Below are 18901 nucleotides of genomic sequence, written 5' to 3' on the forward strand. Positions count from 1 at the left end.
GAGAGGACTGCTTAAAGCAACAATGCATGATGGTTGTACCGTGTTTGACTTCCAATGTGCTGCCTGATCTACGAGCAGCTTGTTGACTTTGATATAAGCCCTGTACAGTCTTGCCTAAAATGTGTTCCTTTGTGTGTAGCCATCATCTGATTCTTAGTCTGGGTTTACCCACAACTCTCCAACAACTGCGCAGCTGGAGTGATGAATGCGATCAACTTCATATTCATAACCAAACAACCCTGAATCCCTGCAAGGTTTCTAGTGCTTCCATCATTTTCCTGATGGAACACAAATACTTTGCATACAAATAGATGCCAGTGACATCATGAGGTTGTAAAATATTTAATCATAAAAAACTGTGAGGAAGTGACTCATGTCATTGATTGGTTCATGAAAAACTGGAAGAGTGCTTAAAGTGAGCCTCTTCAACATTATGCAAACAAGATGTGGCATTTTTATGCAGAACATTTTAAGGCTTCTCTAACGGAAATGGCAAAACGATGGTGCACAGAAGACATCAAGACATTTGAAAGTGACACTCATTGACAGCATCTGGAGTTTGCCTACGTATCGGATTATGTACCTATATTAGGCAATGACTCCCCAGTATTTAAATACTACTTTATTTCTGCTTGCTGCCACTATGCATTGAGTTTAATGCCATTAAACAAAAACAGATATTTTTATTTAGAAAAAATTCACTGCACTCATTACTTCTAGTTAGGATCGTTCTTTTTGTAAATAAGGTAAAACCATGAATAAGTTCCTCTATAATAAATATTTTCTCAGTCTTTACAAACAGGATATTTACTGTCAGTGATTCAAATCCCTGCTTCACACTCGCGTTGACATTTGTTATACACATAAAAGAAGTTGGCAACAGATGAAGAGAATTCACTGTATGCTTTTGTTCAGTCTCTCTTGTACACACAAATCATGTCAGTGTTTTTCACAAAGAATGGTACAAGCATTCAATCTTAACTTTTGGTATTGAAAATTATTTTGACAATGACAATTATAAGCATATTCTGAGTTATGAATATTTAATTGTGCCACTCACAGCACGCACGTAAAAACAACTTTATTCCTCTGGAGGTACAGTTCAGACAATTGAAATAAAATGAGGGGCCTTAAATACATAATTAAAATAAAAGGGCTCTCGGAGAGTTCATGCCTCTGTCATCTTTATCACCCTATCTCGCCATATTAAAGAAGGTAAAAATAAATCCTGGATCTTCTATTTATCCGGTTAGACTCCAAAAAAATGAATGTGTTCTGCCTTGAGTCATGCCCCATCCCTCCAAATTGGTTTAGTAGTTTTTGAGTAATCCTGCTGAGAAGCAGACAAACAAACAGCAATGAAAAAACAACCTCCTTGGCAGAGGTAAATATATCAACTTGGAGGACCCAAAAGTGAAATAATCATTCTGAAATTAAAAAGCTTAGAAAAGATGAGGCCTGGTACTCTAACTCCAAAGGTCACAAGGAAACAGGAAAAACAAACATGCGTGACTAGGTAAGCTCTTTGGTTCACCATGTCCTGCCAGCATCAATTCACCTCGGCAAACTGAAGCGACCACCACCCAACATGAAAGGTATCACTGTTTGGGGGATTTGTGTTGTGTCTCGCTCCAACTGCCCAAAAATTCTGATGCCGATTCTCATAGGTATTACAAATTAGTGACTAATTAGATTTAAATTTCACTTGATTTTTCCAAAGGTAACACACTGTGCATCTAAGACGCATATAATCACACAAATAATCCTAGTCACCTACTTCCGTCTGCTTACATGGATGACTGTCAAATGAAACTTTTTAAATAATGCTATGTTTTGTCATTAAATCTTTAGGAAGAACAAATCTGTGGTTCTCTTCTTCTCCCTCACAACATCCTCCCTCAAAGCCACATTTCTCTTCTCTGTGGCTCATCCCCTCCCCTCCATCAAAATTTGTCAGTTGTCGATTTGTCGTGACCGTCTGCCAAGTGCAGTAATTACAGTACAGCAGTAGGAGCTGAGCAATAGAGAGAGAAGCAGCATATCAAACATGACTGCACAGGGCAACGGGTGTAAAAATTCATTCTCAGAACTATGGGCTGCTGCATGCAACAGAGCACCAGGCCAAAAATATTACTGTCTTCCTTTCTCCTCATGTATTTACTTAGAGGTTATTAATATTATAACATTTGAGACATATTGTAGATTGTATAAAATGAGTCATAGGTTTAATCTCTGACCATCCCACTTACGCACATTTCACAGTCCAAAGCTATGTGATGTTATTCATTGATAAAAAGATCAACAGAGTTAAATTCCGGACACTTACATGCTCACTTTACCTCTTAAAATGCTGAGATCCCACACTTTGACTCAGACAAACTCATTCACACACACACAAAAACACATACATGCACTTGTTGATGTATTGGCTATTACATTGCAATGACAGTACTGGCAATGGGCCCAGAGCAGTGGATAGTTTATGATGTTGGTAATAATAGGGAACGGTTAAAAATAACTTTATTATCAAATGCACCACAGAGACGATGGTGACGTAGGAAAAGGGGGCACACTCCCTGACAGGTGATGTGTGAAAGGACACATGCAGCGTGGGCTGGTGCAGAAGGGGTTGCAACACAATACAGTCACAAATTTGCCAGACTTTAAACTGAAATTTAAAGGACGGAAAACTGAGCAGACAATAAAGAAGTCATCTACAGTAGTGAGGGCAATATATGATTGCACAGTGACAGTATGATTACATTTTTACAGCATTATTCCAAGCAAGAAAAACCACAATAAACACAAATCTTAGTATTAAAAAATACACGTTTAAAGGAGGTTAATGTCGGCTATGGTCAAGCAATTGGTAACATTTTTCTTTTCCTAATGGTATTACAGACAGCCAGGTCTGTAACTAGGGCCGACCAACCTTAAACTGTGATAAGTGTCTTCTGGATTTCTACGAAGGATGCTCAATTATTGGTTGCCCCATGGCTACGCAATGCTAGATTAACAAAATACTTATTACTGGGCAGGGCAAATTGCCAGTGGCTTAAAATAAACTGGAATTTTGGCAGGAGTGGGTTATTTTGTGATAGCAAAAATATACATGTTTGGGATATGCCGAAACATGGATACTTGAGACTTGGAGTTTGTGGCATACGTACCCTTGTAAGTTTTATATTTTGCACACCAATTGACTCTTTATCCCTAAACTTACAGGAAAAGAGATCGATCACGTTAAGAATCAAGGTAAGGAAGATATGGTTCCTTATTAATATTTAGCATTTCATTCAGGATTCAGTATGCCCTGAAACTGAAAAACAACACATCTACAACTCTGCAGGGGGAAGGCTAATCAATACCCTCTGGAAAGAGGTTGGAGATGAAGTATTCATTTCTCTAGAGCTACAATAATTACCTAATACCTCCACTTCTAGGTCCACAGCGGTCTTTGAGGTATTGTGTGCCTTTTCTAAACATTTGTATGTGTGTCCATAAGTGTGTCATTATGTGTGTATGAGTGTGTTTGCGCGTGTACATTTGCCTGCATGTGAAATTGCAGTCCTTCAACCTAATAGTCAACAGAGAAAAATGTATTCCCCATTTTCTCAGGGGCAGTGACTTAAAAACTGTTGATCCGTTTCCAGCTCCACAAAGCAAACCCACCACTCAGAACAGAGAAAACACTATGGAAAGGTATGACTGAGATAAAAAGTGAATGTGTAATGCCCAAAAAAATCAAGGCTACACAAACAATTTGGATGAGGGTTGACTTAAAAACACTGACCTTGCTGTGTAGTTTGCCCTACCACTGAACCAGATGTTTACCACATACATGTCTGACCATCTTCAGAGCTGATATTGAGAGGTCTGCAGAATGTATGTATGTATGTATGTATGTATGTATGTATGTATGTATGTATGTATGTATGTATGTATGTATGAATGAATGAATGTATGCATGTATGAATGAATGAATGCATGTATGCAGGTTAGATTTCCTTCTCAGGATAATGAACTGACCTTCTCTGAGAAATGGGATACGCAGAAATGCAAACAGTAGTGTAGACAGAAAGATCAGTGGACGTACACACACAAGTATAACCAAGTGTTTTCTTTTGCTGGAAATACACAATGAGAGCTATGATGCACAAAGCTATCACTAAGATTAAAAGTTCCATTGTAAGACCGTATTAGATTGAAGTAGCCGATATTGTATAAAAATGTTCTGAAGAGGAAATACTTTGAAGCTGACAAAAGCTCAGAGAGTGAATCAAAAGAGAATCATCACTGATGAAACACAAGAAAAATAAAGCGGCCGAAGAATCAAAGAAGCAACATTTGCCTATGAAACTGGCCATTTATACCCACTAAAATGTGATTATGGTGAGATTAAAAAATAATTAACTTCCCCGGCAGAAAAACATTAATGAATTTAGGGTCATTATTATGTCTACTGGCCAGACAACACAAACCGAGAATGAACGGATATTACTTCATTCCTCAGACCGTCATCTCAGACCGTAAAGGAGTAACAGCTTGAGATTAGTTTGATGATATTTAGGCCTGTTATTATATTACAGTATTTGTTGATGTAATCCTCACAGCCCCTTTGGGACAACACTGACACTCATATACACAGACAACAGTGTTGAGTGCTGAGGCAATCGTTAATCTTGTAAACATCCTTTCACTGATCTCTCATTAATTCAGCCCAGAGGCTGACAAGGAGAAAGAGAGGGAGGGACAGAGTGAGAAAGAGAGGGAGGGACAGAGAGAGAGAGAGAGAGAGAGAGAGACTCATATATTTGAAATTGAGTAAATTAACCACTAGTGTAATGGCAGCCCTTTCCTCTCTTTGTCCAATATGCTAATATCAACCATGCTAATCTCTTCTCTCTCAAAGGCTGCTTTTGAAACACTGTTGTAGTTTATCTGTATTTTATAATTACTTTTCAAAACACTTTGTTGTCTAATGTTTGTGACTTCTTTTTGCAAGCAAATTAAGATTTGTGGAGCTAAAATACATACTTAAGGGAAATCATTAAAAGGTACAGCTAATACAATTACTGAGTGTTAGTGATATTTCAAACAAAACACACATAAGTATGGTGGTCCTGTTGGAGGATTGACTATAACAAACATTTCGGCCCAACAATAACTACACACAAAATGGGGTGTAGTGGGTGCAATTGCGAAACAAACAAGTCTAAAGGCGTGCCTCATGATCCAGCAATGGGCTCTTACTATTAGCTTGACCTATTCCATGCCCCCTTGACCAATCTATACAGACAGCCAACTAGCAAACAAAGCCACCCTGAGCTGACAATCACACACCTAAGTGTCTGAGAAGCTACGTATTTTGCTGCTGTGTTGTTCAATGACCAAAAGTAAGGCTGTTTGTCATCTTTGTTTCTACCATGCAACTGCCTTGCTCTAAATGGACAACAAATCTGTGGGCTCACCAATTAACTTTCCACACTCCTAACAGGTTTGAACTGATTGTGTGTCTCGCAAAATATTGCCTCATATAGAGTATTTAACTCATTAAATGGTTGCTGATTTAGTATTTGTTGCTCCACATTGTCAAAGTGCCTTGTCTAAACATTTACATAAACATTTGTAGTTCAAGATTATGCTTAAGCGGGATTTAAGAAAAAGAACAACATTGTATTAATGTGCACTGTATAAACCCTCAGGGTGTGATGCTGGAGTCTTGTGTAGGTCAGTGGAGAAAAGAGACCACTCAAATCAGAGCAGACACTGAGACAGATGGTGATTTTACCCCAGCATGGGAAAAGAAATGTCTCTTTAACATCAAACCTCAGCACGTTACTTTGAAACCAGCTGTCCAGTCACAAAAAGGGACTGTGACTCTGGGGAAGCAGCCAGACTCCTAAGCAGAGGGGCAGAAGAAATGGTGAACCAGGAAAGTTGGAAACCCTGGCACACTGCTGTCAAAGATCTAGGCATGATTATGATTTAATTTGAATGTTTTGTGTGCAAAATTTAAGCCCGAATTCTTAGTGGGTATTTATCCACTTGTCAAATGCTTGACTTGAAAAACAACCCTGTAACTTGTTAATAGTAACTATTATCCTTGTTCTCGTTTCATCACTCTCCACATGCCATCGCCGCTGCTCTTGCACTAACCATCTCCTCACCCTCATCTCTGCATCCAGCAACTGAAGGGACCTTCTTTAATTACGGAATTTAAATGTGAGACGTTAACACAGTTTGTGCTGTGTATTATAACAGACCGAACTAACCAAAGTAAATATAATGCAGACTACTTTTTATAATCTATTAAATCTACTCAAGTGTCAGTTGAATGCATCCCCATTTTCAGGACTGAGTGTTACTCAGTTTGGTTAATGACCCATCATGTCTTATTTTCATCTGCCTTCATCTGTTCTCCAAAAAGCCAGCTCTGAAAACTCAGACTGACATGCCTTCGAAATGCTTCAGCTAAACAAATAAAACTGTGTTCTCTTAAAGGGTTATGTCAAAATTAGTAGGTCAGACTCTTCTTTGAAATACAAATTAATAAGACACAATTTTCTTTCATGCTGTTTTAAATGAACACTTCTTGGCAAGCACCATGCTCAAAATCAGCCTTGAGACATCCATAAGCAGCATGTCACCACTGCTGAGCTATTGGCGTCACGGATGTATATCAAATTAAAATCTGTGGATGTGAACTTTCATGATCAAAGTGACAAACCCTTACTTGTTGTTGCAGACCGAACGTGCACACTTTGTGAGAGACACACACCACTTGCTTGTCGTTGCCTCACTGATTTGTCAATGCCTGTCACTACACCAGAACAGAGAATACAGCCGGTGTTATGTTGCAGTCGTGTTACACTCAAAGTGTTGGACCAATTTACAACCAAGCTCGGGTTGCTAGTCTGTAAAATGTGACAAAAATGGGGTAACGTGAGAGACAGAGTTTAATGTAATAAAGTAGGTGGATGTATTTCTCTATTACGGGAAACATTCCAATGCCACTAGTGAATATTTTCTAGTAAAAACGATATTTGCTCTGGGTTCAAGAGTCAATCTCTTATAACATGATAACTGACTTTAATTAATCGAATTAAAAAAAAAAAAAATTAGACAACATTAACGTGGAATGATACAATCAGAAACAAACCTGTCTCTATTGACAGATACATCACTATGAAGACAAATGCAACAAGTTACTTGTGACCAAATACAAGAAAAACACAGCAACATCAAAACTGTCAATTTGAAAAATCATACATTTGCCTACTCTCATCCAGAAAGCCTAAAAACTAGAGATAACATTTTCATCTCAACAAGTCTTCCTGTCGACCAACCAAGAAATTGATTAGCAGCATTAAACAGATTTAGGGAACAAAACAATGAAGTCATTATTCATCAAGGGGTTGATAGTAATGTCTCACGTTTGACAAAAAGCAAAAGCATCTTCGTGACAAACGCTTCAACATTTGTAGCCAGCTATTAAAGCCATTTAGTAGCAATTAAATGTTTTCATCTTTCATAATCAATAAATTATCATGTTAAAGCATTTCTTTGTTTGCTATTTTAAATTTTCGTTCTTTAATAATGAATTATGTTTAACCGGGTTATTACAAATAAAAATCTATCAATCTTACCCCAGATACACTCCAGTGATATTTGCTTCAAGGTTTTTCTTTATCTTTATCTCAACTAAATCCTCTTTTTTTCCTGCACTTTGATTTTTCAACTGAATTTGGAAATCTGTCTGACCCATTTAGTCTCAATTTCTAAATTAGACCTTTCAATGCTTAAAAAAAAAATAAATTGTTGCACTTTTCGAACAGAGATTACAGAGGCATTCCTGTTCTCACTTTCTACCTCACTGCTTCCCTCAATAAAGTAGAGCCATGTTCAAATAACCAACTGACACTGTGTGTGAAACATGAATGAGCTGCAAATGAGAGATCCAGTGTGACCACCAGCCAATCATTTATCAGTACTGTCATTGACCCCTTGGTGTGCACTTGTTTTCTCTTCATCTTAAACCTGACAGATAACTGACTGAATACTTACATGGCACCTAAATAATGACGATATAAAACTCCAGATCCCAAACACATGGTTACATTGCCACAAATATAAAATCTCCACATTTAAGATCAACAAATCCTTCTTTAGAGACACATACCATGAACCGTGCTCAGTCCTGTTTCATGAATGGATAGGCAGGGAGTCAGAGGTCTGTTCAGTGTTAATGAGCAGAAGAAAGTCCATGTGTGCTGTCTGCTGTAGTAATGGAGGGTCTGGAGGCAGAGACACAAATGCAAGAAGTAACAGAGGTAATAGGATCACGGCCGTCCATCTGGCCTCATCCCTTGACACACTCCAAGCTATAAATAACACGTCAGCAGCTAATACCGTTGATTTAGTAATTATATCTCTACTACAGAGACAATTTAATGTGCAAATGCAACCAAATGAAAATGTTTACATCCATTCCGGTTGAAGCTTTAATGGTTTATGCAACAACTCTAATCTAAATAATGACCAATGAGGGAGGAACTCTTTCCTAAATAGTGTCCTCTGGCACAAGTGTTGTAACCTAATTCTGTTCAGAAACTCCCCATGAAAACACTGGAACCTATTGGAGATCCCAGCATTGTATCTCATAGCAGGTGCACCATGTAATGTCACAAAATGTTTTACAGCTACCACCAGATCAATGCTGACAGCAGGTAATGCATCTGGAGCCCAATACACACCTGCAAGGTTTCCTAACTGTATTTTGCACAGTTGTGACAATCTTATGGTGACAAAACCAAAACTACTCGAAGATGCCTCTGTAAAAAATAATACTAGTTGTTAAAAGCTCAGAGAAAAGAAGACAGGAAGGAAAACACTACACAATATTGAGGGTCTATGATATGATGTATGTTATTATTTTGGGCTTCATTAAAAAACTGACTGACCTTGAAAGGGTATTACCATTGTATAGAAAATGACCAGATTACAAATAAGATAAATAATGAAATAACATATTTAATTCCTCTTTTTTTCCTCAATTTCAATGGACCTGGATCTTCCATCAAAAACAATCAAATAAATTAAAGTCCTGACAACAAACAAGGAGAAAGTCCTCACCATGTGGAAAAAGGTTCATTCCAGTTACACTTTACATAGAGGTGGAGAGATTATTTTCAGGACCATATACAGTACTGTATCTTCTGGAGAGCAGAGACTGTAGAAATCGGAGCACTCAAAAACTTACTCACTGTCATCTCCAACACCACACACAGATACATGGCCCACCTCACCTCTGGCAGGCAGTAATCTGATTCATATCAATATAATGCTTAAGCCAGTGACAGCCCCTCCTGGTCCCTTAGCTCCATCACCTGTTTGAGGTCTATGAGAGCGACACGACACGATGGAGAGGAAGAGGCACTGTATGAGGGAATAATGCTGCGGGAGGCAGTTGATCTGCAATGCTGCCTCAGTGTTTGGTGTCTGCATGTCAAATGCCAGTGCACTCCATAGGAATACGATAACGAGGACTGCACACAGAGGGAATGCCAAATGAGATATCAAACACATTGGAGAATCACAGAGTACAGCACTGAGCCATTTAATAAGAAGGATGGAAAGACCGCCTGCCTACGTTGGACTTCAATTTCATAATTTATCTGTGTGGTGACAAGACAGAAGATTGAAGGACTAAGCGTCATGACTCATATCTCACAATGTATTTTCTGCTAGAGTGTAATGATGATGATGTGCATTGTCAATCGATCCCATTAAAACCTAAACTCCTAAATAATGAACTAAAGAATGAACCACATTGAATTAACATTAAGCTTAATAGTACACTCTCCGGTAGCCTGGCATCCAATCAAAAGAGTTGTGCATAAGTATTTAGCTTGACCATACATTGCTCACTAAGTGCAGTTCAACAACTTTTGTTAAGAATTAGTGATGTGATGTCACCAGAGATATGTCTTCATAACTCATCAACAACTAAAAAAAAGTAAAGAGTTAATTTTCTGGAGGTCATGGTGACGTTTTAAGTTACCTTGGTGAAATTTTGACCAATTCTAAAAGGAGAAGGGGGGGGGGATTGCAAGTCAACTGTACTGTTTGTTACAATAGCTCCATGCAAAAGTAGAAACATAAGCATATAAAGATTTTTATTTTTGTATTGGTGACATGTAAATTCATTCAAATGATGAACCCATTATTTTTGGACCTATATATATTAAGGGTGATACAGCCACCATAAGGCAAAGAGCCCCCTCAAAAATGTAAAAGCAAATGATATTTCCATGTTGCAGGTTTCTATTACCAAAATCAAAACCTGTGACAGCACGGCCAAAACGTACAACAGTTTGTATCCCTGAGTTGACAACCTTTCATAATGGTAGACAAAATCATGTAGGAAGGCAATTAAAGCACCTACACAATATGGACTAGGATTTGTGAAAAATGAACATATGAAATGTACTCACTCTGTGGGAAGAGTTAACTACTGCTTTGATGAACTTGAGAGATTTGGGGGCAGTGCAACCTCAGCTCTCCTCCATCATGAGCTGGATACAAATGGTGACCCAGGGAAACGTCTGAGGATATCTTGACCCTGCACAATATGAATGAGATGAGCCATTTCTTAAATTCATAGAGGTTTACAATAGCGTGGTTTGAAACAATTACAGAAGGAAAAGGTAGATTAAAGCAGAATGTAAATTGATTTATTCAGTATATGGCTCTGTTAAAAGCCAGTAAGCAGCAACACACTAAAACAAGGCCCACCGCCATTTTATTGAGGAATTTAATGTAGCCACCGTTACAAATTACCTGCGTTTGACATGACAAACAATTAGCTTTTTCCTGCGTAAGTACAGCAATAAGTCCTGATGGAAACACAAGCCGCCATTTTGTTCTGCTACTAACTACGCACACTGAATTTATCATGGGAGTTAATTGGCGCGAGGGAGCTGTTAACTCTTTAAAACAACTTTTAAAGCACCAAACAAACGGCCCCGTGCGAGAATAATTAACACGATAATTTAAACGTCACTCAGCCTGACACATTTTCACACAGAGAAATTTACCAGAACAGAGTTTGAACGTATCCAGAAGCTGCAGACATTTTACTCTCAGAGCTCATCAGAGAGGAGACGAGCGAGTCACCTGCCAGGTGCTCAACAGAAGGTACTCTTCAAAATAAAAGGCACCCAGCTAAGTTACAGTGAAACTTGCCATCTACGACAAGTGGCACGCTTTTATTTTGAAACCCTATCTCTGATACGTCATTAAACATGGAACCAGCAGACTGTGAAAACAAATACAGAGTTTTAAATTCTACACATTCACTCTGGGTCTTTTAAAATGGATACATAAAAAGTGTATGCAACATAGGGCAGAGCAATAAACAATTTCAATAATATAATGATATAATCCTTTTTCTTTTTATTTGCATATGAATGTGTCAAGTACAAGGCACAATTTACACTTGTACATCATCAAAAGCAGGGAACAGACCACCGAAAGGGGGAAAAAAGTGCTTAATGGAGCTGACCTTATACCTTAAATCTGTTCTATACAGACTGATAAACGTCCGTCTTAAGTCGAAAAGCATGTGTAAAATGTTTCCTTCCAAAAATTGCATGCATCACATTAAACCAGTCTGTTAGTGTTGGAGGACCTTGATATTGCAATTTTTTGTGACATCTTATTTTACTGGCAATCAACATTATTTTAAACAGAAGCAGAGAAGCAGAGAAGCTGTGGTGGCAAACTATATAATTCGTATGAATGCTGCAAACACGTGTGTGAAGGTTTAACACTTTGTGGATTGCCTTCAGATTTTTTCAATATCTTGCTGTGTTTATTATTCTATGCTCATGAAGTTGAGTTTAAAACCACAACCTTCACTCGGGAGGACAAAATGAGCCTATAAACATTCAACTATTTTATTGTGGTTATTATCGATATTTATATCTCTGTGGGAGCTCACCCTGAACAACGAAGAAAAATCTGAATTAATTTTTTTACCTCAGTAAGAGAGTTTTTTCACTACATTTTCCCACATATACGCTGATAGGTTGAAATACAATGACAAATAACTACACATTCATACTGTCTCAAAATGACGGTGTGTTTCTATTGATCTCTGTATTCACTATTGCCCTGGTATTCAATTTTCTCCAACGGCATTTTTCTCTAACAATTTCATAAATATGATAATCACCTCAAAAAGTGAAATAGCTGTCTTTACAGTCGTTCCAACAGCTTAACTCATTTATCTCCCCCTCCTTCAACCTTTTATAGGACTTAACAAATACTGAATTTACAGGCTAAAGGATATTCCTCACTGCATTGCACTGTATCAAGTTAGGTGCTGCTGGAGAGGAAAGCAGAAAAACAGACTGTTTATAACATTAATGAAAAAGAGGAGAAGGGGATGAAAACTCCTCAAGTGCTGTCAACATGTCGTAGTGAAAAATTAGCTGTGACACTGCTGAAATAGCAAATTATGGACTCCTGTGCACGAGAGTGCGTGAATATGTCAGTGGGCATGTGAGATTGTGCTAATGCAAGTTTATGAATGTGTAATTTGTGTCTGGTATCAACAAACAATAGAACCCTTGCTGGGCAGAGGATGCATTTTTGCATTTTAAGTAGGTGTCAAAGTCAGCAAGTCCCAGGTGTCACCTGTTCATAGTTTTATGTGTCATTTCAAAGACTTTGCAAGAACCGGGGACAAGATACTTTAGAGATGACACCAGCAACTATCTAACACAGTCAGTGTCTCTAAAACATTTCTCTGACATGTCTAAATCAGGACACATCTTCGCATCATACATGAGTTGTTTTAAATAGTACCCAAGCCAAGCCTTTGTATGCTATGAATATCATCACCCTTTTCAAAACACTGCAACCTGAACTACACACCCTGAAGGAAATACCAGTGCCATTCCCTTATTTCCTTCCCAACAGAGCAGAACAATGAGCACTAGTGATCTTCACTTAGATGATGTGGTAGTAGGGTTATTGGAGGGTCACATACTGTATAAAGCATCGGCCTGATTCTGCCTTTAACGATAATCATCCTTGACTCTGATGGAAGAATATGATGCAGTTTAAATGATATAATAGCAAGATGCACATTGCCCTCTCTAAACGCTCATTGCTGTTGCTATGATTGAAATCCATTCTCCGTCACGGCTCTAGTGCTAAGTTGAACTATAGCTCTGTGTGGCAGCAGACGGGAGAGATGGTCAGCATATGAAGATGAATGGCTGTTTGGTAACCACCTGGCAGCAGAGCCTCAACCGTAGCTCTGTAAAGAGGCAAACTGGTCCTTTGCTGCAAGCACAGACACATGGGACCATTGAGAAAAAAACACAGACACAAACCGTCCTCTGTGCCGCCTTGGCAGGGGAAACCCTCTGAGCAGTCCCACAGCCCACCTCTTCCTACCTCCCCGATTCTCCTGATCCTCACTCTGTCTCCATCTCTCAAGATCTCTGCTGGACTGATGCCCAGCAAGCAGAGGAAAAGCCCTTTTACAGTAACAGTTAAAGACAGAATAGTACTAGAGGCAGTGTCAGGATGAGGTTAGGTGGCTGCTGTGTGAAAAAGCTCTGGAAGGGGAGATAATGGTGTAAATAAGAGCTGAAAACACACCCAGGAAGATACACTGAATCAAAACATGGCAACTCAATAAATACATTATTCAACCACAGAACATGCAACAGTTTGTCAATGTAAATGTAAAGTATTTTGGAGAAAATTATTGCTCAAAAGTCTGCTGAAATACCATCACTATTTTAACTTTACATTATAGTGAACCTTTACCAGTTCCAAGAACTTTTTACATCAGCCGATCTTACTGTTTAAATGAGTTTTCAGTTTTGACCCAGCAATATAGTCCATGTTAATTAGCACAGATGATTAATCTTGCATAGTATTGCTCTTACTGGGTCCATTTTTCTCATGTGAACGAAGATGAACTGCACTTGTGGGATTTACTGTTTAAGCTATAGTTTTTTTTTACTGCTGAATTTGATATTTATTGTATTGTATTCATTATTTACTTATTACTTTACTTTATTGTTTTTAATTTGGGAGTAACATGACCTGTCAGGTGAACTGTTGATGCAGGTTTACAGATACGGTGTGTCATGCTTTGGGTCCTGTGACCAAATGTTACCAGCCTGGGAGGTAAAATCAGTTTGTCGAAGGGTTTGTCCGGGTTCGCGGACATTTCCTGTCTTCAGGTTATTTCGATTCCCCGGATCTTAGGACAGGTCCCTTCAGTTGTGTCAGTGTGACTTTTAGGAAACAGCACAGCATGAATAACCCTGCTATCTTTAGAAGACAAATCATGTTTCTTTTTTAATCAAGAAATATAAGGATTACTTAACCATAATTTAACGTTACCAGTTTGAGGAACAGCAGGTTTCAGTCCCGGCTGTTTCATGAAAGGATCTACAGTACCCTTTCATTTTCATTTGGATTATAGCCTGTGTCTTTATCTGAATTTTTATTCTAAGATTTGAGAACACAAATGTCTTGTAGACTGAATTCTTACAGCTGCGATGTTCATTCATAGCAAATTTACATTTCGGATCATTGTGGATTATTCTCTCTCTGAGTTGTTTTGTGAATGGGCTCTAGATGTAAATGAAGTGGGATCATTGCTATTGAGCTCTGATGAGTGCATGCCTTGTGAGAAGGATAGTGTCAGTGATTAGTGTCTGTACGCTGAATATCGATCAGCTGCTGCCAGGCTCAATAGAAACAAGCATATGCAAGATAACAAGGCACAGTAAAGGGGGGGGGGGGGGGGACACAACATCACATGACGTCCTCCCTCTGCGAAGTTTATATTCAACACACAGTTGTGCAAATGAGCAGGAGAACAGGGGAGCGATGGAGAGAGATGGATGACTCGCACCTGGCAATGGGAGACTGATTAATTGTTTGTGAAGAGGGAGAGAAATTTAGCAGATAATGGAAAGAAAATACCGGAATAAAAAGAGAGATTAGATAATCAGAAGAAAGAATGGGCTCTGGATCTGTGTGGGTATGTGGTTATGGATGTCAATTAAAGTAGGATAAATGTGAAAAATGTGAAAGTAACAAAAGATTTAAGATGGTAGAATAAGAGAGTGGGAAACAGCGAGAAATAGAGCACGAGATGAGGTGAGAGTTTGAGGAGCCACGTGAAACGAACCAAATCACAAAGTTCATCTCCTGGCTTTAAACCTGTGCCAGCGTCTTCCTCTGCTAATCCATCATCAACTGTTCCCATCCCTGCTGCCAAGCTGGAATGTGTGTAGTCCTGAGTGAATAAACAACCTGATCAATGAAGGTCGCAACCAGACAAATTGGCCAATCTCAAAACTGATGCTGGGGACGCAAAGGACCAAGTAAACCATTTACTGACCTTCAGCATCACATGTATGTCAATGTTTAGTCAGTTATCTGGTCTGTGGTGTCAGTTTAGTTCATGGCTTATATGAATCCTTGGGTTAATTAATGTAGAACAGATTTTACTTTGTGTTTACCTTGTTTCAGACGCACTGCAGTGTTTATTATAGCGTATGGGTGTGAACAGCTGGTGGGGTAAAAAAAAATTGAACACTTCTTTGTTTCACGGTTTGGTTATTTGTCAATGTGTGTGAGAGAGTGTGTGAGAGAAAGATAGATAGCCGGTGTGGCAGTGTGGCTCAGTGTTCAGCCATGCACAACACAGAAACAGTAATCAAACAGAAAGGCAAAAAACAAACCACCATGACTACAACCTGGAACACCTGCTATCACACATTCGACTGGGCCTCAGTCTCTAGCCCACCATTAAGGCTTTGCTCTGCAAATACCTAAAGCAACCAGGGAATATGGTTAGCCATTAGTGAAGGACACCCTTTTAAGAGGTCATGGGTTCAGCAAATAGCACAGAGCCACGTAGCATGATAGGACGTTGCTGCATTACAGACAAGATGGATTAACAGTATCCAGTAACATGGTCCTCTTGCTGCTGTAGTATTTTCATAGGTATTCATTCAATCTATTGTTCAAATATGTGAAGGTAGGACAATTTGTTTCAATGAACCTTTCGCACCTCAGTTTAGTTCATGTTACTTGTTCAAAACAAATGGCAACTACATTATGAGAATGCACTGAACTGAGAATATGTCAATTTAAAGCTAGTTTTGGTAAAAAAAAAAAAGTTAGCAAAGCTTGCTACACTTAAAAAATATCCAACCAAAACACAGATCCACCTATATATCGTCCGTCTCATCAAAGTTTCAACCTCAAAACATATGAACCTAAACTGCCTGTCAACTGGTGGGCGCCAACTTTTCCCTTGACACGCTCGCTGCACTGTAAGAGAGCAGGCAGGGTGAACCCAGGCCAGCAGATTAGTGACAGTAGGAATGAAATTATGTTTATTACAGTCTCTCAAAGGTCAAAGACACAAGCTTTTCTTCAGACTTTATTAATTAATTTCAATAAATAAGATAATAAGTGTTTCAGAAGCAGCTGAATTTGGACTTTATCAGGACTAATTATATAATATAATTATATAATCCTACATTATTATTAGTTGAAGTGTTTAAAGGGAAGCACAGCAGCCGCCTTGTAGGAAGATTTGAGCTAAAGTAACTCTGACATGCCTGTCACCAAAGTCAATCACCAAACCCAATATGCATGCTAACACGTCATAAACAACACATTCAGATTCACTAACATGTGCACACATGCAAACATGGACACATTGTCTCTCTCGCTGCACCAGTTTACTAATTGCTGATTATCCCTCATCAGCTTCATCAAACTCCAGTGCATCACTATGGGGTAGATTACACAGACAACCGTGCCAATGTTAATGATAATGGAAATGGAGAGTACTCATCATCAGCCATGAGACACACTCTGATTACAGTCGTTATTAGTTATGATGACATGGGCTGATTAATAATTTAAATAATCAAGTTGATTCGTCCGACTAGGTGATGCACAATTTTAAAAGATTTAAAACCATTTCATTAACCATAGACTATACTGTATATTAGATAACCACATTGAAATGGTCTTTCAGTCAGTCAAACAAAATTCAGTTCTGATTACAAATTTTCCACAGATTAGCAGACGTTTTTATTTTAAATCTGTGGTTTATGTCAAGTGTGTGTGTGCATGTGTGTAATGTGTTTCGTTCCTCCTCTGACAGACTGTTAAACTAGCTGAGCCAAACGAGTGGCTTCCTCATTGGCCTCATTAAGTTCAACCCTTGTTTTGTTAATTGACATAAAAACAAACACTTGCTCATGGAAGAAAGACTGCCAATTATATGCTGTCCCCTCCCCCATTTTCTCCCTGTGTGTGTGTGTGTGTGTGTGTGTGTGTGTGTGTGTGTGCGTGTGTGTGTGTGTGTGTGTGTGTGTGTGTGTGTGTGTGTGTGTGTGTGTTCATGTGTTTGCTTGCTTGTAAATCAGGGCCCAAAGATGATTCCATCTTTGTGTGAAACCTTCATTCACCCCAAATTAAACACATATTTATATTTTAATTGCTCTGTTGCTTGCAAGTCACCTTCACTTCTCTTCTTTATAGAAAGGTTTTTATAAGATGTTCACGATAAACTACTGATAATGAAAAAGCTAATATATCCTTAAAACTTTGCATGTGGACATTTTTGGGATAGTTAAGCTTTTAAAATGATAATCATTTTATTATTTTGCTTTGACTGAAGAGTTTACAGAGGCTGGTGAGTGAGGCTCCAGGATGGTTGGTGAAAGCCTCAGAGAGTGAAAAGCTGAAAGCAGTTATCTTAAGTTCCAGTGCTATGGGCAATAAAAAACTAATATCAAAGAGGAAAGATCAAAGAGCACTTTTGGCAATGTAAAGATGAGTTGTCACAGTTATATGTTTTAGGTCAGAGAATAACACAATGCTTTTTTTTTGATTTACCCATTCTAAACACAAGAGAGAGAAGCATGCTTGCTGGTAACCATAGAGACCCAACAGTATTTCTAAGAGGAACATGGCAGAAAGCTTTAGTCAGACATTTCCACGGACTGTGCAAAACAATGCTTTGTAAGCCTTACTCACGCATAAAGGATATGGCTGCAGCCATCAGTGCATAAGAAAAGAGCAGAGGACAGAGATGAGATTTTTGTGGGAAACGTTTGATCTCTTTCACACACGGAGCCAGAAAACACCGCACAGAGTCTGACAAACACACACCAAACACACCACCAAAGACACACACACACACATACACATACACATGGAGATCAAGCTAAGAAATGGGCTGGTAGGCAATCTCTACAAATGTGACACAACATGTAGCGATTGAACATGGAATGATTTATCACCCATTTGCCCTTGCTTAGGTAAAGAGGGTGTAGGTGTGAGCTGGTTGAAAAAAAAAGTGGCAGCTGAATCTTACGTTGTACTATCTAGAGTATGAGTGACTTAGCATATGCAAACAAGGCAACCCTTCAGCACTGTTGACCAAGAAGTTTCAAAGACAAAGACCCACATGCACACACAGTGACCCGCACACTGAAATCCCAGGTGATAAGAAGAGAGTGGGACTGGCCAAGGAATGTCTTTGCTTGACATTTGCAGAGGATTCATAGCGAGAGGGGGAAAGGGAGAGAGAGACAAGTGTCAACCCAGGAATGAGTCTGGACAGCCAGGATGTAAGAGCGGAAATCAATGAGGACCATTTGTCCATCAGTGTCTGCTAAAGACACTGTCAACAGGACATTAGCAGGAGTTTCTCACAGGCTCAGTTGCCACAAATCAGTTTGAGGTGTTAAACGAGGCGCTGACTTTTTACTGTAACTGCAATAGTCACTCACATGAACTTGATTTACTTTGCGCCTTTTTTTTGCCATCT

At 38.8% G+C, this 18901-nt stretch overlaps 1 protein-coding gene across 1 annotated transcript in view; it reads right to left on the reverse strand.

The window, feature by feature from the left end:
• shank3a (SH3 and multiple ankyrin repeat domains 3a) overlaps positions 1-18901 on the reverse strand; it is a 175690-nt gene that overhangs the window by 146503 nt on the left and 10286 nt on the right. Inside the window, exon 3 of the mRNA XM_062390464.1 lies at positions 10497-10624. The gene's annotated coding sequence lies outside the window, so the exon portion shown is untranslated. The remainder of the gene's footprint in view (positions 1-10496; positions 10625-18901) is intronic.

This window comes from Platichthys flesus, chromosome 6 (assembly GCF_949316205.1).
Source record: "Platichthys flesus chromosome 6, fPlaFle2.1, whole genome shotgun sequence".
In the NCBI taxonomy this organism is placed as follows: Eukaryota; Metazoa; Chordata; class Actinopteri; order Pleuronectiformes; family Pleuronectidae; genus Platichthys; species Platichthys flesus.